This window comes from Zootoca vivipara, chromosome 6, assembly GCF_965207765.1.
Source record: "Zootoca vivipara chromosome 6, rZooViv2.hap1.1, whole genome shotgun sequence".
Taxonomy (NCBI): domain Eukaryota; kingdom Metazoa; phylum Chordata; class Lepidosauria; order Squamata; family Lacertidae; genus Zootoca; species Zootoca vivipara.
The window spans coordinates 27,085,419-27,112,112 of NC_142589.1; the positions used below are offsets into that span (position 1 = coordinate 27,085,419).

General features: G+C 41.9%; 1 pseudogene; it reads right to left on the bottom strand.

Annotated features, from left to right (window-relative positions):
• Window positions 1-24,181: 24,181 nt before the first annotated feature.
• LOC118086801 (large ribosomal subunit protein uL3 pseudogene) lies at window positions 24,182-25,426 on the bottom strand (annotated as a pseudogene).
• Window positions 25,427-26,694: the final 1,268 nt, after the last annotated feature.

A 26,694-nucleotide genomic window follows, 5' to 3' on the forward strand; every position in this document is an offset into this window, starting at 1 on the left:
TCCCCCCCCCCAATTCTATTATCTCTTAATCTTTTTTTCCCTGTTCCCAAAATAAAAAGAGGAGTAAATAAACAACCCAGCAGGGGCGTCCCTTTTGTCTCTCCTTACCTTCCCAATTTTTTTTGTTTTGTTTTATGGTACGAGAAACTCCCCTGCACGTAAGCGGAGCGTTGCAAAAAGATTGTGTTCAATGAATAATGAAGCATATCCCCCACATGATTGACTTGATCATTTGCTCGGGCTGAGAAACGCGGGGTGGGTGGCTGGGGGGGGGGGGCGTGTGGAGAGAGGGAGAAAGTGACCAAGGAGAGGAACTCCGATCGGCCAGGCTGGTCAGGCTGACTCCCCCGAAATCTTGGCCAGCCATCCCAAGGACGGGGAGATGGGGGCGGGAAGAAGGTGTTATTTTCATCTGTCGCTTTTGGGGGGGTTGCAGGAGGACCCCCCTTTTCTCTTCTTCCTTGATAGCGATCAGGCAACATCGCAAGACATCCCCGGCTCTCTCGCTCTCTCTCCTCTGCTTTGGATTCCCCCTCCCCGATCTGGTAGGTGAAAAGCATTGTAGCATTCAAAAGGCACCACTCCATTGTCGCCTTGGCATAATTCACAGCAACTAGATAGGTCTTGCGGCATTTAGCTTTGATGAGCCAAATGCTCAACCCCTTGATATAATAATCTACAAAAGAATGGGGGCTGGGATCGTCCATTTTCCTCCCCCCTCGCTCGCTCGCTCCCTTTTCTGCCTAAGCAACTAAAAAAAGGGGGGGAGCATTTAACACCGAGCAGTTTGGGGCATGACCTTGAGCCCGTGTAAACACACTTATTAAAAAACCGAGCCGTTTCTCTAAGATCCCCCCCCCACATCGCCGCCACTCCAGCCTCCCACCCACCCGTCGCCGCTGCTGCTGCTGCTAAGGATCCAGCCTCGATCAACCCTCTCCCCTCCCTCGCCTGTCATTTTCCCTAAACAAATCCGAAGATCTTTCCCCATTTAGGGGAGGAAAGGGGGGGAGGCAGAGCGGAGGGGGGGCTCGAGCAAGCGAGGAGGTGGAGAGGGGGGGTTGAGTATTTAAGCATCGCTTCTTACCTGCTCTGGAAACTATTTCAAGTCTGCTTCTTTGGAAAACTCCAGGGGGAAGCTCAGCGGCCGGCTGGATCGCGCAGCATCCGTCCAAGACGCTCCAGCGCTTAAGAGAAGTAATCAACGATAAAGTGACGTTGATCTGCACTGTAACCTTGTGGCGTATTTAATGTAAATAAGCAGTTATGTTGCCAATCGCACGCATGCAAACAGAGAAAGGTCCTCAGCGTTGCATTTTGATGCTTTCCATTAAGGCTGACTTTATTTACATACACTATTTAGGGGAAAGAGAGGGGGGAGAAGAGGAGAGAGGGAGAGGGAGAGGAGATCATGATGGTACGAAGACAATACTAGTGCCAAATGATTATGAAAATATGATTTTAATTAATCACGTAGTAGGCAAGGAAATTAGCATACGGTAATTAAACTTCCAGGGGGAAAAAAGGGAACGAAAGAAAGAAAGAGGGAGGGGGAAAAAACACGCCATGAAGGTTCTTTTTGCCTTATGGGTCTGGAATAATCGGGGGGGGGGGGAGATATATATATAGATATAGATTTAAAATATGAGATTCCCACTCTCTCCTCCTCCTCCTCCTGAGCTCCAATGCTTATATTATAAAGCAGATAACTTTAAAGGAAAAGAAAAGCCAACAACTTTAGCAAGGTTGATCTGCTGAGGAAGGTCTAGGAAATAATCTGTAGCACCGCAGAAGGTGAGAAACGGGGAGTAGGGGGGGTATGTGTGGCTACTGAAGTAAAAGAAGAGAGGGAAGCGGGGCAGAAGGGGGGGTCAAAATGGAGTGGGGGGGAGAGAAAACTGAATAATGCAATTATGGATTCTGTCCCATAGTTGACAAAAGCATGGTCCCTCAATAGACTCTTTGTGATGGGATTATATAATGATTGTGGGGTAATTATGGGGGGAAAAGAGATTTAGTCATAATAAAAAAAAAGTATCAAAATACATCAGCTTCTTTTAAAAGGAAAAAGCGAGCTCACGACATTAGGGGCATGTTAATAGGAAGGGGGCGGTGGGAGAGAGAGAGAGAGAGAGAGAAAGGCAAGATCCGAACGAGCTGACAAATAAAGAGAAGACTGTGATGCGCATGATTAAGAAGAGATGGAGACAGATTGATTATTCAAAATGCCGAGCCACAGGGACACTTAAAACATTGATTCAGGTAACACTAGTTTCATCTCAACTGAAATGAGTTCCCTGAAGATGACTGGCATACATTTTAAATCAGTTTATGCCGTTAAAAAACAGAGAGAAAGAGAGAGAAAGAAAGCAGAAACAACATCACAAGCAGAAATCTCTAACATAAATGCAGAGGTCCATGCAAGTGGAGGTGGGGTTAGATTTCTGGCAATTCCCCGAAAGAATAATAAAAGTATGTGAGTGGGAAGGGCGGTGTGTTTAATTAGCCAACTCTCTTCCTTAAACGTTCCCATTATTCCTTTCCATCCGATTTGAGAGAGATGCATACTGGTTTTTCACATTATATGAAGTTCCCTCCCCATCCCTCAAACAAATGGGATGACTTTTTAATCAGCTGCCCAAAAAAGAGATTTCCAAAATGATTTTTTAAGGAAGTTTCTCTTTCCCCACCCCTCCTGACCTTTTTTTTTTTTTTTTGCTTTAGTTTTGAAGAAGTTTAAGAGCACTTCTTTAAGACTGGTCCTACGGTAGAAATGTGGATAGGAAGAGACCAGTTTTCATGTCCTGTCTTCCAAAGTTTTGAAATTCACTCCGCACTTCACCATTTAATGTGTCTGGAAATTCTCTTTGAACAAATTCCAAAATACACTACCCCCCCCCCCCGCAATAGAAATTAGCATAGCAATCACATCAATAATATCACTATCGCTATGGGAATGATAACTGGAGCAGTGGGGGTGTTCTTTATTCCAATTCTTCGTGGATCAACAGATTATATTCTCTCGCCTTTTGAATTTGTTATTGTAAAGTCAAGTGATTCTTTATAAGTGACAGCCATGGCAAAGAGATGAGAATGGGAAAGCAGGTCGAGAGGAAGTCACCATATGGACTTTTAAAAAGGCACTTTTTGAACAAGATAATGGGGAAATGGTTGTTGCCTTTTAACCCTTCATTGTATCATTCATGGCCTCAGAAAACAAACACACACACACACACACACACACAACTTGCACACTGGCTGATTTCTGGTATTGTGATTAGCAACTTTATAAGAAGCAAAACACAACAACAACAACAACCCCGAAACCCTAAGACATAAGTCTGACAGTTTCTGAGTTAGATAAGTGGTCTTATGTAGCCTACTATGCTGCTTTCAGCTCTGGCCAGGACTGAATAGTTTTCTCAGTGTGAGGTGGGCCTCCATAGGGTGATGGAGGCAGTTGCCATGGAAGATACGCTATTCCCTAATGAGCTGCCACTCTGCATCTCCTATGCATTTCCCGGTTTCATATGGCTAACTGTTGAGTTGATTGCTTGTGTTAGAGGTCAGCAGGGTGACTTATTTTTCTCTCTCTTCTAAACCCATTTGCTGGAGAGATTAGTTGTGGGTACATCAACGCCAGTGAAGTCCAGTGAAGCGACTGATGCTCCACTTCAGTCTAAGGCAATGTGCACATTAGTGCCTTAAAAAAGCAGCAACATCATCCCACCCCCACCCACATTTCAAGTTGTTGTTTTACACCACTGCTCGCACCAGAAGGGTGGCAAGGGTTTCTTCACCTGATGCTGATTGTCTGTTTTGTCTCCCTGCAATTGCAAACACACTCTCTGAACTCCTATTCAATGAAGCTGCCATCTGCGCATGTGCAGCCATCTGCGCATGCGCAACAGTGGTCCAAGCAGTAGGTACCTCAGCTGAACTGCGGCTTTCATTTTCAAATTGGATGGGAGATGGTTTGAGGGGAAACACCTCAAACAGGAGTATTTCTCAATAAGCTACAGGATACAGATAAATTGTGGCTAACACTTTGCATCCTTGGCTTTAAATACCAGCAGTAAGAGCATGCTGGAGCAGGAGCAAATGGCAATGTGTACATAACCTTAACCCCTCTTACACTTGAGAAAGCTTGAACAGGGTTGTTTTCCTGACTTGGTGAAGCCCACTATGAGGAAGCTTGAGAAGACACACTATTAAGAAAGCTTATAGTGGTGCAGAAAGTGAGACCCTGAAGATGCTTACTAAATAAATAAGCATTTAAAAAATCTATGTCCTGACCATCTTAGCTGGTGACTTTCAGTAATCCTACTTCCACCACCCTCTCTCTCTTCCACAGCCCTCTCTCTCAGGGCTTTAAACTGACTTATGTGGGGGAGGGAGACAGTGGTCCTGAAGGTAGGAGTCTATCAAATGCTGAAGATGATCATCCAAATGTCAAGGACCAAATGGAGCAAGCAGCATGCAGACCTAGTGGTGGGACGAAAATATCCTTAAATAAGAGACATGGGGGAATGATCAACGGTCTTCAATGTCTGTATACTAATGCACAGAGCATGGGAAATAAACAAGATGAACTTGAGCTCTTGGTACAGCAAACTAAATATGACATAATAGGCATCACTGAAACCTGGTGGGATGAGTCTCATGACTGGAATGTAGTAATAGAGGGATACAATCTATTTAAGAGAAATAGACCAAACAGGAAAGGAGGAGGAGTAGCTTTATATGTTAGGGATATGTATACCTGTGAAGAGATCCAGGATTTAAAACTTCAAAGCCAAATTGAGAGTATCTGGGTCAAAATTAAGGGAGAGAAAAACAACAGTGATCTCATTGTGGGAGTTTACTATAGATCCCCAAGCCAAACTGAGGACACAGATGATGCCTTCCTGGAACAGATGGCCAAGCATTCCAAAGGAAGTGAGATAGTAGTAATGGGGGATTTCAACTATCCTGATATTTGTTGGATGTCAAACTCAGCCAAGAGCATAAGGTCGAACAGATTCCTCACTGGCCTTGCAGACAACTTCATTGTCCAGAAAGTGGGAGAAGCAACAAGAGGATCAGCCATTTTAGATCTGGTCCTAACCAATAGTGATGACTTGGTTAGTGGGGTAGAAGTGGCAGGATCATTAGGTGGGAGTGACCATGCTCTTCTGGAGTTTATTATCCAGCGGAAAGGAGCAACCAAGCATACTAAGGTCCAAATTCTAGACTTTAAGAAAGCCGACTTCAGAAAACTTAGGGAAACGCTGGGTGAAATCCCATGGACAGTAATACTAAAAGGGAAGGGAGTTCATGATGGTTGGGAGTTTGTTAAAAGGGAGATATTAAAAGCACAACTTCAGGCAATACCAATGAGACGGAAACATGGAAGGTGCCTAAAGAAGCCAGGCTGGCTATCTAAAGAACTTTTGACTGAGTTAAGATTTAAAAGGGATATGTACAAAAAATGGAAAAGGGGGGAAATCTCCAGAGAGGAATTCAAACATATAGCCAGCACGTGTAGAGACAAAGTCAGAAAAGCTAAAGCACAGAATGAACTCAGGCTCGCCAGAGAGGTTAAAAGCAACAAAAAGGGCTTTTATGGGTATGTCCGTAGCAAAAGGAAAAACAAGGAAACAGTGGGGTCACTCAGAGGAGAAGATGGTGAAATGCAAACAGGGGACAGAGAAAGGGCAGAACTCCTTAATGCCTTCTTTGCCTCAGTCTTCTCCAAGAAAGAAAACAACGCCCGACCTGAAGAATATGGAGCAGATGATTCAGCAGGGGAAACACAGCCCAGAATAAGTAAGGAGGTAGTACAAGAATACTTGGCTAGTTTAGATGTATTCAAGTCTCCAGGGCCAGATGAACTACATCCAAGAGTATTAAAAGAACTGGCAGAGGTGATTTCAGAACCACTGGCAATAATCTTTGAAAATTCCTGGAGAACAGGCGAAGTTCCAGCAGACTGGAGGAGGGCAAATGTTGTCCCTATTTTCAAAAAGGGGAAAAGAGAGGACCCAAACAATTACCGCCCAGTCAGCCTGACATCAATACCAGGAAAGATTCTAGAGCAGATCATTAAGCAAACAGTCTGTGAGCACCTAGAAAGAAACTCTGTGATCACTAAAAGTCAGCATGGGTTCCTGAAAAATAAGTCATGTCAGACTAATCTGATCTCATTTTTTGACAGAATTACAAGCCTGGTAGATGAAGGGAACGCTGTGGATGTAGCCTATCTTGATTTCAGCAAGGCCTTTGACAAGGTGCCCCATGATATTCTTGTAAAGAAGCTGGTAAAATGTGGGCTAGACAATGCTACCATTCAGTGGATTTGTAGCTGGATTACTGACCGAACCCAAAGGGTGCTCATCAATGGCTCCTCCTCATCCTGGAGAGTAGTGACTAGTGGGGTGCCACAGGGTTCTGTCTTGGGCCCAGTCTTGTTCAACATCTTTATCAATGACTTGGATGATGGGCTTGAGGGAATCCTGAGCAAGTTTGCAGATGACACCAAGTTGGGAGGGGTGGCTAACACCCCAGAGGACAGGATCACACTTCAGAATGACCTTAACAGATTAGACAACTGGGCCAAAGCAAACAAGATGAATTTTAACAAGGAGAAATGTAAAGTGCTACACTTGGGCAAAAAAAATGAAAGGCACAGATACAGGATGGGAGACACCTGGCTTGAGAGCAGTACATGTGAAAAGGATCTAGGAGTTTTGGTTGACCACAAACTTGACATGAGTCAGCAGTGTGATGCAGCAGCTAAAAAAGCCAATGCAATTCTGGGCTGCATCAATAGGAGTATAGCATCTAGATCAAGGGAAGTAATAGTACCACTGTATTCTGCTCTGGTCAGACCTCACCTGGAGTATTGTGTCCAGTTCTGGGCACCACAGTTCAAGAAGGATACTGATAAGCTGGAACGTGTCCAGAAGAGGGCAACCAAAATGGTCAAAGGCCTGGAAACGATGCCTTATGAGGAACGGCTTAGGGAGCTGGGTATGTTTAGCCTGGAGAAGAGAAGGTTAAGGGGTGATATGATAACCATGTTCAAATATATAAAAGGATGTCATATAAAGGAGGGAGAAAGGTTGTTTTCTGCTGCTCCAGAGAAGCGGACACGGAGCAACGGATTCAAACTACAAGAAAGAAAATTCCACCTAAACATTAGGAAGAACTTCCTGACAGTAAGAGCTGTTCGGCAGTGGAATTTGCTGCCAAGGAGTGTGGTGGAGTCTCCTTCTTTGGAGGTCTTTAAGCAGAGGCTTGACAGCCATCTGTCAGGAATGCTTTGATGGTGTTTCCTGCTTGGCAGGGGGTTGGACTGGATGGCCCTTGTGGTCTCTTCCAACTCTATGATTCTATGATTCTATGATTCTATGATTCTATATATATCTTTCTCTCTCACACACACAATCTTTTTGTATTATTTCAAAGGGTTACAAAGATCAATAGTATTTGGAGAGGGGAGGGGGTGATATGCCAAACGTTGGGCAGCTAATGAACCCCAAAGAGTCAAATACTAGATAGAAAACTCTACAAAATCAGTATTTATTCAAATCCATTATTATTATTATTATTATTATTATTATTATTATTATTATTATTATTATTATATTTAAGCTTTATACCCTGTATATTCAAAGGACATACAGATCTATGTGGCAGGCATATCAATGCTAATACAATTAAAACAGTTTAAAACTACCTCCTTAAAATAGTTTTAACAACTTTTTAAAAAAGTTTAAAAATCCTAAAAGCAAATGCCTGCTCTTAAACTATGCAGGATTTTCCTGGTTTAGGGATTTCCCTATTGGAAGAAACAAAAAGTTGGGACTTGAAGGACCACCTGTCTAGAGGTGTGCCAGGTGAGGATATCATGCTATACCACTCAAGCAGGAACACAAGGCTCCTCCTCTAGTGATTGCTCTGGTCTGGATCAACTGTCACAGTTCAGGTTTGGAATTGCAAAGGAACCATCACTGTCCAGAAGTCAGCCTTTGAGGGGAGACACTGGTGTGTATACCTGCTTCCACAACTTCTCTCTCTCTCTCTTCGGGCATTACAATACATTACATTATTTTTAAAATGTTTTTCCACAGAAAGGGTAAATCTGGATTAAATAAGGAAAAAATATGACCTGGCATTTTGACATCATGTGGCCCTTGCAAAGAACTTACAAGGAGCATTGATCACACAAATAGGTAAAGGTAAAGGACCCCTGGATGGTTAAGTCCAGTCAAAGGCGACTATGGGGTTGCAGCACTCATCTCACTTTCAGGCCAAGGGAGCCGGCGTTTGTCCAGAGACAGTTTTCCGGGTCATGTGGCCAGCATGACTAAACAGCTACTGGCACACGGAGGACCGTGACGAGAGCCAGAGCGCACGGAAACACTGTTACCTTCCCGCTGCAGTGGTACCTATTTATCCACTTGCACTGGCATCCTTTCGAACTGCTAGGTTGGCAGGAGCTGGGACTGAGCAACGGGAGCTCACCCCGTCATGGGGATTTGAACCACCGACCTTCCAATCAGCAAACCCAAGAGGCTCAGTGGTTTAGACCACAGCGCCACAAATAAGCACCCACATGGAAGCATCCTTTCTCTGGTGTCCTCAAACATGCACACAAGCTGCAATCTTTTTTAGTGAGCAGGGGAAATGCATACTGTAGTCTTGTACAGAAAATCTTTCTCTGAGCCTCCAGATTTGTCTCCCAAGCTTGCCATTTGTCTTGTGTTCCTTTCAGTTCTCTAAAGTAGAGGTCTGTAGAGAACAGAAAAGCAGGTGTTCTCAAGGAAGGGAGACACTTGCAGGGGGAAAGCTCTTACTGCTCACCCCTTAGCAATGGTATTCAATTAATAGCTCTTTAATCAGGTAAAGTCTAAAGGGTGGAATAAGTATTTTCAAGGTATAGAATCAATGCGATGAAGGAATCACAGCTAAAAAGATCCCTGACAGATGGCCACCCAAACTCTGTTTAAAAGACAAAGGATGGTCCACCACCTTTCAAAGTAGTCTGTTCCACTATCAAGCAGCTTACTTTGGTTTGGCTTCTTTCAGAGAAACTCATGCTGGCTCTTAATAATCACCAAAGCATCATTTTCTAAGTGCTCACAAACCAACTGTCCTGCTCTAGGACCTTTCCTAGTATCAACATCAAATGGGCCAGTTGGTATATGCCTAGATCCTCTCCCCCACCCCCTTTTCAAGATGGGGACAACATTTGCCTGCTTCCAGTCCACAGGGACAGATGCTGTGAGATTACATCTATATGTTACTTTAGTACCCTTGGAGGCAGTTCATCAAGCCCTGGGAATCTAAATTCATTTAAAGTAGCTAGATGTTCCCTTACCACCTCTTTTCTTGACTTGGGCTTTAGCTGCTTCTCTGCATCATTTATGCTACTATCATGAAGTTGGGCACAGGTTTTTTTTGGGAGAAGACAGATGCAAAGTAGGTGTTGAGTAGTTCCACCTTCTCTCTGTCACTTTGCCTGGCTTCTGTATGCAGAGTTAATATGAGAATTAAACAGAACCAGATTAAATTTATGCAGGCTCTCAGAGACTGTAGATTAAAGATGATGTCCAACTCCAAATAGACCCATTGAAATTCACAGGCATGCCTTAGGTTCATTCATATCAATGGGTCTACAGCAGGCACCCCCAAACTTCGGCCCTCCAGATGTTTTGGACTACAATTCCCATCATCCCTGACCACTGGTCCTGTTAGCTAGGGATCATGGGAGTTGCAGGCCAAAACATCTGGAGGGCCGCAGTTTGGGGATGCCTGGTCTACAGTCTGAGTAGGGCCTAGTTGGCTACAGCAGGAAATTACTTCTATTACTTCTAACCTAAACCAGTCAGCTCACCTGAGCTAAATTGAAAAATTGTTCAAAGTAAGAATGAACTGTATGTGTTTTAGGCACTCCGGGCAGCTGAGGCAGAGGAATGTGTCGAATCGGAGAACGGCACATTTCAGCATGAATTAGTAGAGAGAAAAGCATCAAACTCTATGAGTAGCAGAAGCATATAAGAGTGTTTGTTACTTAAGTAGAATTCATTGTGGACTCCAAGGAACTTGAACTTTTAGAACCAATCCCAATGTGGCAATTTGTGCTGTAGACATCCAGTAAGCAGAAACACATTGATAACCTGTATCAGAATGTACTGTCTAAGTAACTTATCAAAGGAAAGTCTTGTACTCATGAGATTATCCCCAGAAAAGCAATTCTTATGCGCAGAAGATATGTTTAGACTATGCCTTCCATAAACCATTGCATGACAGCAAACTGTTACCCTTGCTGTGTTCTAGAATTGGGGGAGTTTTGAGATCTCATAGGCAGCCTACGGGAACATAGAAATCAGAGCATCAGGGCAGGACAACAAACAACAGCAGCAACCATGTATCATGACACAGTATGCTATCACTCCAGGTCAGTGTTGCAAAGAAAACAGTTGCAGCATGGAACCAGGAAGGAAACATTTGTGCTCTACTGTCAGGGTTCCAGTGACGGATTAACAAAGCAAATGGTCATTGCTGTCAGGAATGAGGCCCTGTCAGCATATAACAACTATGTTTAGAGATTTGCACTGGTGGCCAATTGCTACTGGGTCAAGTTCAAGGTGTTACTGCTAGAATTTAAAGCCCTTAACAACTTGGGACTAGTTTACCTACGATCACCTTATTTCATAGACCCCATAACTGGCATTGTTATAGACACAACATAATACCTGTTCCATATCTGTAAGAACTCGATTGTTTAGTGTGGCAGTACCTGCACTTTGGAACTCCCTGCCTCTTGATATCAGGCAAGCACATTCACTATAATCTTTTTGGTGCCTGCTAAAAACATTTTTGTTCAGACAAGCCTTCCCCAGATGTTTAGAAAGATGATTACAATTTTAATCTGTTTTTAGAATATTGTTATTTTAACTTTTTGAAAGTCTTACATTATTGTTAATATTTTCTTACTGATAATTTTATTCTTTTATTTTTTTTGTAAACTGCTTTGGGGCTTTTTTCCCCCTTAAAAAGCAAGCACACAGTGTATAAATTTTATGAAACAAATGCCCAATTGTTGTTTTGCACCATGTACCAAACAATTCATTTCGGCTGGGTTGTGTGTGCAAACTTGGTGGATTATCCCCTTTTTTGATCCATTTCCTCTTCTTGAAACAGCAGCTTCCCTCATGCAACATTACAAACTCATTTTGAAGCTCCCGTGAGTTTCAAATGCGCCTTGAACCCAGTATAGGGGAAATCCAAAGTTAGCCTCAATTCTATGGAATCTGGCCTCAGCCTAGTCAAGTAAAAAGAAGGGCCTGCATTAAGGATGTATGTTACAAGCACACTTGTTAAAAAGCACTCAATTTCTCCCAGGTCCACACAATAGTTAGAGGCTTTTATCATACAGAACAGAGATACTTGAAGTCATAGATAGTAGTTGCTACTTATAGAATACACCTCTTATACTGCATATATGTGAGCTGACAGCAAAGAACTTGATTTCAGAGTGCAATGCATAAGGCGCTGGAGTGGGTGGAACTAGGGCTGCCAAATGGTTAAATAAATTTTAGTTGATTAATCATCAATAACTTAGTTAAATTTTAATAAATGTACACATTGGTAACCTGTAAATATAGAGGTCTTCTTGGCTATATGCACACCATACATTTAAAACACACGAGCTTCCCCAAAAGAATCCAATGAACTGCAGATTGTTAAAGGTGCTAGGAATTGTAGATCGTAAGGGGTAAACTATGGTCCCCATTATTCTTTGGGGGAAGCATCTACCGGTATATCCTACTTACGGTAAATCATTAGCATTTCTAAGCAGTGTGCATTTAAAAAAACATACAGAGAACGAAATAATAAAAAGTCACTATAAAAGTGGAGACCACCTTAAAATGCCTACTGCAGTAAGAAAATCTTTGTCATGCACTTGAAGTTCAGCAAGGAGGGTGCTTGTCTAATCTCAGTTTGAAGGGAGTTTTACAGTCTTGGGCCCGGTATGCTGCATACAGGGCTTCTAGTAGCTACGAGACATGTAACCGAGCCATAGGAGACCAGCAGTGGAGACCTCCACAAAGATCTGTGATCAGGTAGGAATGTAAAGGATCAGGCAGTTCTAAAGAGAGAATTGTAGAGGGACCGCAAGGGTCCTCTAGTCAAGGATATCCTGGACCCAAGTTGATAAAGGCATTGCAAATTAATGCAAGAACCTTAAGTGTGGCCTGGTAATATATGGCCTTGCAGACCCACCCACTTCTCATTGTAGGAAACTCAGAGCTAGAGCATCTTCAACAGGTGACTTCTGCTTGAAGGCCTCCAGCGAAGAAGAGCCCTTTGTGACCTAGCATTTGATTCCATTGCTCTTGCCATCAAAATGTTTCTTGCAACATTCAACCAAAATCTACTCTCCTGTCCTTCTTTAATTGCAGCACCCAAGGCTGTTCTCTAGTTAAACAGGTTTCAGTTGCACACCATGTCACAAGATAAACAAAATACGGGACATTGGAGGTAGGAAATAAACACAGTGTACACACATTACAACAATTCTACAGTCTTTTAAAATACAAAGGAAAGTAGCTTATAATAGGCTCCATGACGAATTTGAGTAGGTATCATGGTTAAAGCATGTTTGCAAATATTTTCTTTCTTTTTTAAATTGCTGGTAAAAGTATGCTTTACAGAAGTTTTGCTAACCAAAACTCAAGCTGAACCTAGCCTAAAAATCACCAAGACTTACTTCCAAATAGACACATTTAGTTTCAGGCTGCAAATCTTTCCCCTTCTTGAATATCAATGTCAATTACATATTAGCTTTATAAAAAAGAAAAAAATTGACAATGCTATTAATATATACAGATAATTTCATTGTTAAGTAGACAATCTGACACAACAGATATGATAATTTCAGCCCAAATAAATACAAGTTTTCACTTTTAAGTGGGTAAGTGTGATATATGATATATTATTCTCTTTCTATGCCAATAAAGGAGACTGATTAATAGATAGATATTTTCTGATTTAAGAACCATGGTATTTAAAAAATATTTAAACTTTTAAGAAAAATGAAATTTCAAAATCACTTTTGGATGACAGGTCCCGTGGTCCTCAGCCTATATTTAAATGGTTCAATACTGGAACACATTACTTAGAAGCAAGCCCTACCATAATCAGTGGGGCTTACTTTCACATAATATGTTTAGAATGTACGGGGAGAACCTCTAATTCTCTGTGAATTTCTATTACTTATAGAGAGAGAAAAGTCTACCATTCAACATGTGTTATCAGAAAACAGCATAGAGGTATGTGGTGCTGCCTTTGGGCCCGATTCCAGCTGGTGCAGAATGTGGAGGCTATACTGCTGATGGGGCAGATGGGTACCAACATGGGACACCATTGTTAAAACATCTGCACTGGCTGCCCATCTACTTCCCAGCCAGGTGCCAGGTTCTATTATTCATTTACAAAGCCCTGAACAACTTAGTTCCAAGCTACCCTAGCGACTGTCTGAGCCCTTATATTCCAGCTCAGTCACTGAGATCATCTGTAGGAGCATCGCTGGTAGGAACACTCACCTGACATTAAAATGGGAAGAGTGACAGCAACAAAGGACTTCCAGTTTTATAGATTGTGTGAGCAAGAACGAATGCTCCTAGGCTGTAGAAGCTAACAGAAATTTCTATTCATCTATATTGGAACTAGGGTGAAGACCCAACCCCCCTCAAATGCCCCAATATCTGACAATGGCAGAATTTTGCAGTCATTTCTAACCATTGCAAATGGTCATTGCTTCTGTCCTAACAATCCTGAATACTGGTCAATCCAAAATCATGATTTATATATGATCATATTCTGCATGTGCAGTGCTCCATAAAGGAAATAGAGGTCCCTGCTTTAAGAAACATCTAAATTTTGGTGTTCTTTTCTGTTCATGTTATTTGCTGGAAAAGAATGATTGACAGCAGGCTCATTGACTGCAATGTTCTTCATAGCAGGACAACAGTGCATGAGATTTCATGTATCGGGAGTGTACACTGGAGTGTCAAAACTTTCACTTGGCTGCAGCATTAACTTATGATGACATCCCCCCTTTTGCTTTTCTTTGCAAATATCTGTGGAATGTTTGATGAGATAGGAGGGTTTGTTTTGTGCCTTGCTTGTTCATCACTGCGTAAGTGCACCGGCTAATCAGAGTTTGAATACTTCATGCTCCTTGGTGGAAATGTTGCCATTCATACAAGGAAATGAATTATTTCCCACCATCGCTAATCAAGCTGCCAAAAAGCTAACAATTTGTTGGAAACCAGCTAGCTAACTATCTCTGATTGTGGTGATCTGCCAAAAATGGAGACCTTGTGGAATATTAAGAACATAAGAAGAAGAATCTGCTGGATCAGAGCAATGGCCCATCTAGTCCAGCATCCTGTTCTCACAGTAGTCAACCAGATGCCAATGGGAAACATGCAAACAGGACCTGAGCACATGAGCACTCTCCCTTCCTGTGATTTCCAACAATTGGAATTCGAAAGCATTGCTGCTTCTGACCATGAAGGCAGAACAAAGCCATCATGGCTAGTAGTCATGGCTAGCCCTCTCCAGGGCTTTAAAAGAAGATTACAGCCATCCAAGTTGGTGGCCATCACTGCATCCTGTGGGAGCAAATTCCATAGTTTAACTACACACAATATCAACACACCATGGCCTCGGTTTTCTACTACTCTTGCTGTATAATGGGCCCAACAGCTGACAAGTACAAATTAAGGAGAGTTTAGAAGAGCCTACTTTCCACTTTATTCCAAGGTTGTCCCGAGTTTGTTTTAACACTCTGTGTTTAAGTGGAAACAAAACATCAGTACAGTACTGGTAGATTATTAGCAACTGCAAATTTGCTAGATTGTTTCATTCTATATCTGTAGAGCTACGTTTCAGTATCAAAATAGATTGTGAGACTATTTCCAAAGAAGACTTCGCTGCTTTTTGCAACGAGCTGCTGCTCTTTATTGCAACCTGGAAACCCATGCCTCCTAAAAGATCTATATAGCAGCAGCCTAAAGCTAGATAAATGTTACTCTCCATGATCGAAAACAAAGTTGGGTTCAGTAGAAGTTAACATTAACAATGCAGGAGCCTGAAGAAGAAATTAGAAACATGAGTCTGTGATAATGATGATATTATCACACTGGCAAAAAAAAGAAAGGGAGGTTGTTGGTGGTGGAAGCACTCTCAAATGTCATAGAAAGAAAATGAAGAAAAGCATCCTCACTCAAATGGTCTTTTCTTCTCTGTGGTGAAAATCCTTGTGCATATGCTCCTAACTAGAACCTTAAATTGAAAAGCAAGCATTTCTTTTAATGTAGAGATTAAGACAGAGCAGTGAAAGTCTCCCACTTCAAATCTTGGCATGAACTTACTAGGCTCCTTAGCCAAGCCACTCTCGCTCTCAGCCATGACCCCCTATCTGCAATGTGATGATAATGACCGATATATCTTACAGGGTTGCTCAGTTAGGATTAAAGGAAGGTTTATATGTTTGGTTATTTTAAAGCACTTACATGCCACCTTCTAATTCAAGGTGGTTTTAAAGCTAAACTATAGAAGAATTATAACTAACATAAAAATAGTAGTGCAACATAACATCTATAGTAGCTTACTACTACTACTACTACTACTACTACTACTACTACTACTAATATTTAGATCCCGCTCATCTGGCTGGGTTGCCAGCATTGTCTCAATACCCCCAAAAAAGTTTGGGCAGAAAAGCATGTTTTAGAGAGCACTCAGAACAGCAGCCTAAATGCATATAGGGTTGTTGTTGTTTTTTAAAAAAGTAAAGGTAAAGGACTCCTGGACGGTTAAGTCCAGTCAAAGGTGACTATGGGGTGCGGCGCTCATCTCACTTTCAGGCCGAGGAAGCCAGCGTTTGTCCACAGACAGTTTTCCGGATCATGTGGCCAGCATGACTAAACCGCTTCTGGCACAACAGAACACTATGACGGAAGGCAGAGTACCATTTACCTTCCCACCACAGCAGTACCTATTTATCTACTTGCACTGGCATGCTTTCGAACTGCTAGGTTGGCAGAAGCTGGGACAGAGCAACAGGAGCTCACCCCATTGTGTGGATTAGAACCAATGACCTTCCTATCAGCAAATCCAAGAGGCTCAGTGGTTTAGACCACAGTGCCACAAACAGTGTCTAAATACTTAGCTTAATTCTTATTCTTTTAGATAACTACATTTTATTCATTGACTGTTGGTACGTTCCAGTTAAGGGCACTTGTTCAAGGTGTAGTAACTAATCTGCATTAAGCCATAGGCCTCAAGCAGCTGTTTTTTGTTTTCAGGAAAGGGCACCAAATACTGTAGTTATTCCACAAATTTAACTAATTATTATTATTGTATTTTTACTAAAAGTAGAGGGGACTGTAGGCTTCTTCCTCCTTTTTGTCTCATGCGACAAAAAAAATGGGAGGGGGGGCGCTATGTTTCTATCCTGCTTTAGACAGTTAAGTGCCTTGCACCAGCCCTGCCAAAGGTATATTTATTATGTATGCACATGACCACATCTCTTGAAAATATTATAACAGCTCAATGCTAGCCTAACTATACGGTAGAAAGATGGTGTAAGTTACACTGGCATAAGTTACCCCTATTTCAGCCTCTGCTCAGGAAGAATTTGATTTAAAACACATTTTTTGCCACCTACATTCCACCGGGTTGCTAGTTCAAGTGACTAGGCTGAAAGGTGTTCAAATATTTACACACAGGTCTTGCTATCTGAACACAATGCATTCTCAGGAAATTGTCTGTTAGGCAAGTGTTTGCATAACAAGTCGCTGATTTCCATTGATTCCTATCAGAAAAAATTCTAATGTGTTCCCGAGCACAAAATTTTGAACAACAAATGAAAAAATCTAGGAAACCTTATAAAAGGGAAAAAAAGGAAGGGGAAAAAAGTTCTTATGTGTCTAATCTCTCTTTGCCCTCCTACCATGGAGGCTGCCACAGACCAGCAAAACACAAAAATTAAAGCTTGTTTAGAGCCAATTACGGTATCTGTTTACAGCACTACACATAGGTCTAGCTGTTTGGATATCTGAATCTGCAGTGTGTATAGCGAAGTTTCAGTACTACCGTAATTCCTTGTGTTTGGACAAGTAATTTTTTGATATAATGAGTGTTTGGATAGCGGGACCTGCATGTACAGGGGAAAACTTGAAACAACCAGGTTCCAATCCACATTCATGAAATACACACACAGCACCTTTACTTAGAAGCCCCGCTGAGTTAAACTGGGATTACTTCTGAGTAACTGGATATAGGATTTGTAGTCTGAGTAGGCAAGACACTGTAGGTGGGGCCGAGAGTGTCCCCCTGCCTGAAATCCGGGGGGGGGGGCACTGCCAGTTAGTGTAGATAACTCTGAGGTAGATGGCCCAGTGCCCTGTGTATAAGGCAGCTTGCTGTGTTCCTTTGTTTTCTGTGTTTCTATGTTGTCTGATGCTCCAGAAAGGGAAAATGCAGGTATTTGCACCTTGACCATATTTATTGTAATAGGGCATGAAGGAGAACGCAGGTGTATCATGTCAGCCCAATTTCAAGGGTAGGCAATTATTGGGCAAGGCATGTCCATGTTTGTGTGTGTGTGGCCCTGTTGCAAATCAGATGCTTACAAGAAAAAAAGATGATACTGTATATGGTTCTGAGACATGTATGGTTCCAGATGATGGTATACTTTAGTATCTGTTAATCTGGCCCAGCCTACCTTCGGAGTACAGACACACAACTTGACAATAAAGGACAAAGTTTGGGAACAGTAAAGCTTTTCATATACTAGTTCCTGCCAAAAAATTATTTACTTTTTTCTATGGGGATTTCTTCAGAAGGGCAGATATGGACTCAACAGCCAATATTTTTTGCTTCTGAGCAGCAAAATTTGTTAAGACATGCAGCCTCCAAGGCTGTGTGATTACTTTGTTGTTCCGCACATAGTATTTTTCTCTTTCTCCTGATTCTATAATGTGCTTTTAAAATATGGGGTTTTAACTGTTTCATGCAATTAATTAATGTTTTTAAAGAAATATAACATCTGATCCCAAATCTCAGAAGATGCAGGAGGAGTGAGTTCTTTCCTCTACACTTTTGTTTTGCAAAGAAGGGGAAGGAAAGGAGGTCTCAAAATAATTTAGTTCCATACCAATTAATCCCCCTGAGACATGCAGCAATGAGGGGTTTTTTTAGATGTAATTATGATGCAGTGGTCATATTATCTGTAACATGAACCCTTGGTTCAGTTTTTTAAAACCACTTATTGAGATAACCCTCTCACTCATATTGTCCCATCATTCAAAAAGTGATGCTTTGTAACCAGATATATGTTTTTTAAAAGGAAAATTAAAAGTTTTCAGTATCAGTGTTGAACTGTAGGGACACAAGTTTCGCAGCCCTAATCTACAGCAACAGACAACGATAATTCTGATGACAACTTCTTCTTCTTCTTAGTGGACACCACTTTGATTTCAAATGAAAGATGGTAGGCCTATATAAATATTTTATATAAATAGAGCTGTTGTGGGTGCCAATTTCTCAGAGGAAAAATATTAAACTTTGGGTGAGAACTGAGAAATCACCAATCACAGAAGAAAGTGGACTGCAATTGGATAAGGTAAAGGTAAATGTACCTCTGACCATAAGATCATGGATGACTCTGGGGTTGCGGAGCTTATCTCGCTCTATGAGCCAAGGGTGTTGGCGTTTGTCTGCAGACAGCTTCCGGGTTATGTGGCCAGCATGGCAAAGCCGCTTCTGGCGAACCAGAGCAGTGCACAGAAATGCTGTTTACCTTCCCGCCAGAGCGGTACCTATTTATCTACTTGCACTTTGACATGCTTTCGAACTGCTAGGTAGGCAGGAGCTGGGACCGAACAACAGGAGCTCACCCCAATGAGGGGATTCGAACCACCGACCTTCAGATCAGCAAGCCCTAGGCTCAGTGGTTTAGACCACAGCGCCACCCACATCCCTTTGCAACTGGGTATATTTCCATAAATATGCCAGACTATAATTTTCTATTCTAAGTAACATTAAAATGCATAGAACATATGCATTTATTTGGTAGTGTGTTTTTTATTTTAAAAAATGCATGTATTTCACCCCGAAAGAAAGAAAGAAAGAAAGAAAGAAAGAAAGAAAGACATTTCTGCCTCCCCCCCCCCCAATGAAGTCCAGAAAATGTATATCTTTAGCAATAATGTATCTGGGATCAAATTAATTAGTTTCTCGGAAAATTTTAGAACCAGAATAAACCAAGGCCCAAACTCCATTGTAGGAGTCAGCAAGCAAGCAGTCACCTCTAACGGACACACTGTGGCCGATTATGTCCAATTATAATGGGATAAATTTTGTTTTAAAGGGAAAGGTTTGGCAGCAATCTTCGTTTTTGCCACTCCCCTTTCCCTTCTCTTTTCCTCCTTATGCCCAATGAAAAGACATGGTGGGTCTACTCTAATTTCCACTGGCTATAACTCAGAGATTTTTATTTCACAGAAGGAATTCCAAACACCCAGAGAGCTGTAAAACAAAAACAATCCCATATTAAACATTAATTATGAAATCCCATTTGGGATGGGGGCCACCGATAAGCAAAATTTTGGGTGATGTTCTGAATTTGAACAAGGTTATGAGTTGAGGGGGGAAGGGCCCCTTTTGGCCCCAGGTCTCCTGCCTCAGCTTTCTGTTAGTGATTAAACAAGCTAACATCTGCTGATGGAAAGATCTTTAAGAGAAAAGCACTTGTGCATTCATAGCGACACAAATAGGAGCTGAACACTGTCAATTTCCCAATGACCTTTTAAAAACAACGGCAACAATGAATGGGGCATATCTGCTTACAGATCTGATAAACAGACCAGAAAAATGAGGCGGGGGGGGGGGAGAGGGAGAACATCATAAGCTAGAGGAAAAGCGGAATGCCTTCAAAAGCTAATGCATTACAAATCTGTGAAGTATACGTGTGACACAACCTAAGAGAATCAAGCTTAAAAAGCACAGAATCAATAAAAAGCCATTAAAAATCAATCTTTTAACAATGTATGAGATGGTTTGCATGTCCTCAGCCACCCTTTTTAACACTAATTCTGTAATAATTCCAAACTGATATGCAGAGAACATGCCAATGTAAATCTCAGTACTAAAAAAAAATTTTTTAAAAAAAAATTAAGAGCTTAAGTTGGGGGAAAATGAGCTTTATAGGGAAAAAATTCTACACAATGTCCATCAATGTTTAGAATAGATTTTGTTAGTAATTTGGAAGAGATTTAAGACCTAGACATGAAATTAGGAATGATTTAAATAGATTCATTAAATCACTTCAGTTGTTTAGAATTGGAAGGATCACAACAACAAAAATCTTAGGATTTAGGACATACCACAAATACAGGCGGTGGTGTATTTTCAAATCAATCAATAAATAAAAGCTTCAGCAGAACATTAACCAGGGGTTTTATGTATCTGCATGAAGGTTCATTTTTGTAAGAGTTTGCTAAATTCAAATGGATGGTCTGCTTTGTCCCTTAATTTGCACAATATTAAATGATTTTACATACAAGAGGAAAATCTGTAGCCAGCTTCTCCAATTAACCTGATTGCAGGGGGAAGTAATTTAGAAATTGACCTGTTCTTGCTCAGACTCTTTATTGTAGCCTTCTGGGCATCACTTCTGTGTTGTTGCTTTTTACCCCTAAGTTCATAAGTTCGTGGTCCTGATTCCCAACAGATTTTAGATGTACTGAACCTTTATTCTTTTTAGGAGGACACTATGGGAGAATCTTGGGAAAGGAACTTGTGTGTGCAGTGTTTTATGAATGCGTCTCCGTTACAAAAGCAAACAAAACCAACAAAAAAACAATGCAGTCTAAATACAGACCAAGCAAAAGTGTGGATGAGCCTGGAGTCAATCAGAAACAGTATGAGGGCAGAAGAAACAACATTCTGAGCAGTGAGTTGCCTGCTCTAGAACAGAAACGGTATTCTTATGCAATTGAACTAGGACTTGCAGTTAAAGAGACAGAGATTTGTGCTTCCCCGTGTGATATGCTCTCTCAAGAACTAATGGGGTTGTGTGTATTTCGTGTGTGTGTGTTTTGCATATCCAGGAGTAGGGTCCTCAATAGAGGACAGGACTTCTGTGCCTTTAATTGCCCTGCTCTCTTTTTGAGTCTGGAAACCTTAAAGAGAAACCAGCAGACCCTTTGCTTGGAAATTAAACAAAGGGTCTGCTGGTTTCTCTTTAAGGTTTCCAGACTCAAAAGAGAGCAGAGCAATGAAAGGCACAGAAGTCCTGTCCTCTATTGACTCTGGCAACCCTAACCAGGAGGGAGGGGTAACTGATGGGAGGGAGAAAGCTCCAGTGGAACCAGAGACAGAGATGCCAGGGATAGTGGGAGCTAGTGCTCCTGGTAGGATTTACAGACCAGCAGATATACAGTATGTACGTATGTAAAGGTCTAGTATGCGCACTTGCACATATTAGGATCAACCAAAATGTTATAAAATAGCAAGATTTGAAGGACTTGTTGTTAGGCTGTATGATATGTCAAAACATAAATAGCAAAAAGGGCGGGGGGAATGTTTGGGGGCATCGTAGAACACACACACACACACACACACACACACACACACACTGAGCCATAGCATAATTTCTGAAATGTAGAAAATGTGATTTCAGAATCAGGATGGAAATGCTTCCTTCATGACTTGTTAGAGTATATGGGACTGCATGCACCATCATATACATGTGGATGGGGGCCTGTGTTACATGTACTGCCCCCAATAATGTTCAAACCCCATGCAAGGACCTTTGAAAGCCGCCTCACACATTACAAGTTTATCAGGTCTATATTACAGCCCAGAGGTGAGGAACTGCTGGATTTTGCTGAACTATAACTCCCATCACCTGACCATTGGTCTCCATTTGCTGAGGCTGGTGGGAACTGTAGTTCAGGAACATCCCGAGGGCTACATGTTCCCCGCACCTGTTGTAGCCCGTCGTTAATTACCTACTAAATTATCTCAAGTATATATGTCTGCTTGTGAAGAGTACAGAAAGTATGCACTAGGTCAAGGCAGATCCAAACATTTCAGACTAGTATGTTCATACATTGTTGGCAACCATCAATCTCAGGAGACAATGGAGGAGGAGGAGGAGGAGGAGGAGGAGGAGGAGGAGGAGGAGGAGGAGGAGGAGGAGGAGGAGGAGGAAGAAGAAGAAGAAGAAGAAGAAGAAGAAGAAGAAGAAGAAGAAGAAGAAGAATTTAGATTTGATGTCCCGCTTTATCACTACTCGAAGGAGTCTCAAAGCAGCTAACATTCTCCTTTCCCTTCCTTCCCCCACAACAAACACTCTGTGAGGTGAGTGAGGCTGAGAGACTTCAGAGAAGTGTGACTAGCCCAAGGTCACCCAGCAGTTGCATGTGGAGGAGCGGAGACTGGAACCTGGTTCACCAGATTACTAGTCTACTGCTCTTTACCACTACACAGTCTCATACAGAGTGTGCCTTCAGGGGTAAAGTCAAACCATTGGAGAATTACAGCACCTGCTGTGGCTGCAGAGACCAAAATGGGAGAGAGATGTTTTATTGCAGGTGGGGCATCACAGTTGTAACAGTGCACGGACATTCTGCTACCCCAGGGGTTAGAAAGCAGTGCATAAAAGGCCTACATCTATTCTAGGAGTGGGTACATTCCACTGCAACTGAATAATAATCAAGAGAAGAGCAAAGCAATCTTTTATTAATGTTACCAAAAAAAAATTGGCAGGAGCAAACAATCAAAATCTATTTTATGGATTTCATTCTTAATTTATCCCCTTTTACTCCTCTGCTCCTACAGCTGTTTCTTTGTGAGTGCTGCTCATATTTTCTTGCATCCGCTAAACTCAGCTGAAGTAAAAGAGGGAGGGGGAGAAACTTTCATCCGGTGAGGCACTTTATCAAGAAAATTCCTCAAGAAATTGGTTGTTACCTGTAGATAACAACTGGTTTGTTAGTTAATGGCTAGCGGCAGAGCCAAGGCCTGTTAATGCTCCAGCTGTCCAGTCATTAACTGCAGTAAAGACTGATTTTGAGGAGGTTATTGCTGTGATAAAATATCCTCAAAAGATTATAACAGCAATAGTGAACAGGGGGAAAAAGTGTTAGTGGCTATAGTGTGACTGAATTGCTGCGTTTGAAAAATTGGTCATTCCCTGGCGGTTCATAACCGATTTTCCACCAGTCAAAAAGCAAGTTGTGCTCTGTTAGGTTTATTGTACAAGGCAATAAAAATATTGGCCAGGTTAAATTGTCAGCATGTTACGACATTAACTACTCTTTTACTGTGCTTAATTTTTTAAGCGTTACTATGATTCATTACTACAGAATGAAAAACTAGGCTCTGCACATTAGCAAGCATTTCAAGAGAGTAAAAACTGAGGTGGGGGGCGAAGGGAAGCAAAATTAAATTTCACTTCATAGCTGTGTTTTTTTAATCTTTATTTAAAATGTAACCAAATTTCTAAGAGTACTATAGCATTCCTGGGCCTTTCATTGGCAAGTTTGGCTTCCAATCTATGCATTATGAATGTAACGTCTGGTGAAACCATTGGAGCCAAGTATTTATCTGCATTTCCCTTTAGAAACCCCTTTCAGATCAACTTGCCCATTGAAATTTAAACCTTTAAGAATCCATGATGAGAGGACATCCTTACACAGGTCGGCTAATCCGGTGTTTTATCTAGACCACTACCTTCAACCGCAATCTATACAGGAAATGTATAATCAGCACACAGCTATTATGATATTCCATTTCTTGCCTTGCTTTTTACAGCACCCATCGAGCCAAGCATTTAGGGCACACAACAGATAGCAATGGCCTGGATTTGGCATTCTTAGCACACAATATGTGACAAAAGAAAACCTGAAAACTACACACCTTTCTCCTAGTACACCCATTCCCCAGGAAGACTACTCACAGAAAACTAGTTTGAAGTAAGCATCATTTTCTTCTTCATGCAATAGCTACCTCAAGCAATCTCATGTATGGGTATCTTGCAAGCTCAATTGACAGCAAAGGTAGAATGGAGTATCTTTCCTATCTTTATATATGTGTGTGTGTACATATATAGCTTTATTATAAGACTACAAGCCAGAACAACATTCCAGAAATTAAGCATCTCTTCTTTGGCAATACGACCTTCTTGAGTGGTCCCATGAAAACCTTCTTCTCCTCAGCTGTCTGGAAGTGGCCATGACCAAATTTGGAAGTGGTGTCAATAAAATTCAAGTCAATCTTCTCCAGGGCCCGACGCGTGGTCTGCACAGGCAAGGACTTGCGCAGAGTGAGAACTCTCTTCTTGGTCCCAACAGCACAGACTTTCAACATGATAAAATCATTGGTCACTTCACCATAATGGAGAAATCCGCCCAGAGGGTTAATGCTCTTGTCAGACTTATCATACTCTGTTGAAGCATTGTTTTTGATCAGCTTGTCATCATTGATTTGATATCCTTGGCAAATCTTATAGATCTTCTTACTGATTTCTGTGCGGTGATGGTCCCCCTTCTGACCAGCTCGAGCTACAGAGAAGGCCACATGAGCAGGATACCAGGCACCAATACAAGCCACTTTACGCAGACCCCTGTGAGCCTTTGGGGGCAGTTTTGGGGTGTCCCATCGGCTGGTAACACCTTTGTACCCCTTGCCCTTTGTGACACCAATGACATCAATCATTTCATCCTGGCCAAAGACAGTCAACACGGGCACTTGCTGCTCCAGCTTCACTGAAGCCCAATCCACCTTCTCAGCTACAGTGCCACCATTCACCTGGATTTCCATCAAGTGAGACTTCTTTTGCCGAAGCGGAAGCATTCGCATCTGAGTGTGAGCTATGACCCTGACAACCTGGCAGTACTTCTTAATGCTGTTACAGTCCATCTCCAGTTGTTTCTTGCCTTCTTCATCCTGCTACTTCTTGCAGTACTTGGTAAAGGCCTTCTTCTTGGACTTATGCCAGTTCTTGTAGAACCGACGCTTGCACTCATTGCTGATATGCTCGGCAAAGATGGTCTTGAAGGCGCGAAGGCCACAGGGAGTTTCAATGTAGCCCACAATCACCATGGGAGGGGTTTCCACCACAGTAACTGCCTCAACAACTTCTTTCTTGTTGACCTTGGAGCCAGGTCTGTCAACTTCGTAGGTCATGAGAGCTTTGTATCCAAGAAATGCAGTGAGGTGGATGGGCTTGCTGGGGGTCATCTTTAGGAATGTTCTTCACCTTGCCTCTGTGCCGATGGCTACGCTTGTGAGGCAGAAAGCCCAAAGACCCATGCCTTGAAGCTGAAAACCTGCGGTGGGACATTTTTTCTCCGAGCCGATGTAGAAGAATGGAAGAAGATAGGAATGTAGATTTCCTATCTTGTCCATCAAATAGCTTGGTAAAAGATACTAACATCTACAGTGCTGCTGACTTAAATGCTTTTGTGCACTGCTTTCCAGATGAATTAGGAAAGTGCACCTAAGAAACCATGGCATAATCTACCAGTGTCTTGAATAGTAAATGATGCCAAAAGTGCACAGGCTCCCTTCACTTACAAGTCATAAACCGAGCCGCACAATTGAAAAGACAAAACTAGGAGTCCTATCACATCTTCCACACATGCGCTCTGTGATGTTGTGCCACAGCTGCACATAACTAGTGGTAGCTGTACTCTGGGACTACAACCAGATTTCAATGTAACCCAAATACAGGATTTCCTCAAGGTCTGTTTTTCAAGATTTCTACACAAAATAATGCATATGTCTAAACTACGGATCTAATTCTTTGACCTTGGGCTTGTTTATATTAAATTATTGTGAAGATATATGAAATCCTGCAGATTTCTAGGTTAATTTACATACTTTGCTTTAAAAAGGCAATATGCAGTCCTACTAATCTTGATATACATTGACACCACATACCATGTCATCATCATAATTTCTATGCAACTAAACTGCATTTTATAAATCCACAACAATCCTATGAAGGCAAACAAAGGATAACTTGGAAGCAGCTCACCTGGCAAAGCAGAGCTACAGAACAGCTGCTGCCTACCAGGAGGGTTTGGGCGAGATGGCAGGGAGGTCTGTGTGAACACACAGCGGAGCCACTCTAGAGCTCCTGCCCATGTTCCTATGTCAACCTCCCTGCTGCTTCCCCTTCTCAATAAGTTGCAGTGATGCACCTTCTGGGAAGCTAGCATTGCACCTCTGTTTTCCCATGGGAGTCACTTCTAACCCCAGCTATTATCTATTGATAACTCATAGCAGAACTGGAAACACTGCATGGGGAAGTTAAGGCTGCGTTTTCTAACATGAATCCATAACTTCACTCTGGGTGGCAAAAGCGCTGTTGGGGCAAAACTTGATTTGCCAGGTCTGAAACGTTTCTTCTTCTTCTGGAGCATGTGTTAGACTTACGTCAAATGACAACTGGTAGAAAGGTTGGAACATAAAATGACAGATGTTCAAACTTCAGAGTAACTAGGAGATATCATAGTGCCTAAACCAGCTGCTAGGGACTTGAGGAACAGATATAAAAATAACTTAGGGAAGGGTACCAGAGAAAAACTAAAGACAACAGCCCCTCCCATGTTTTAA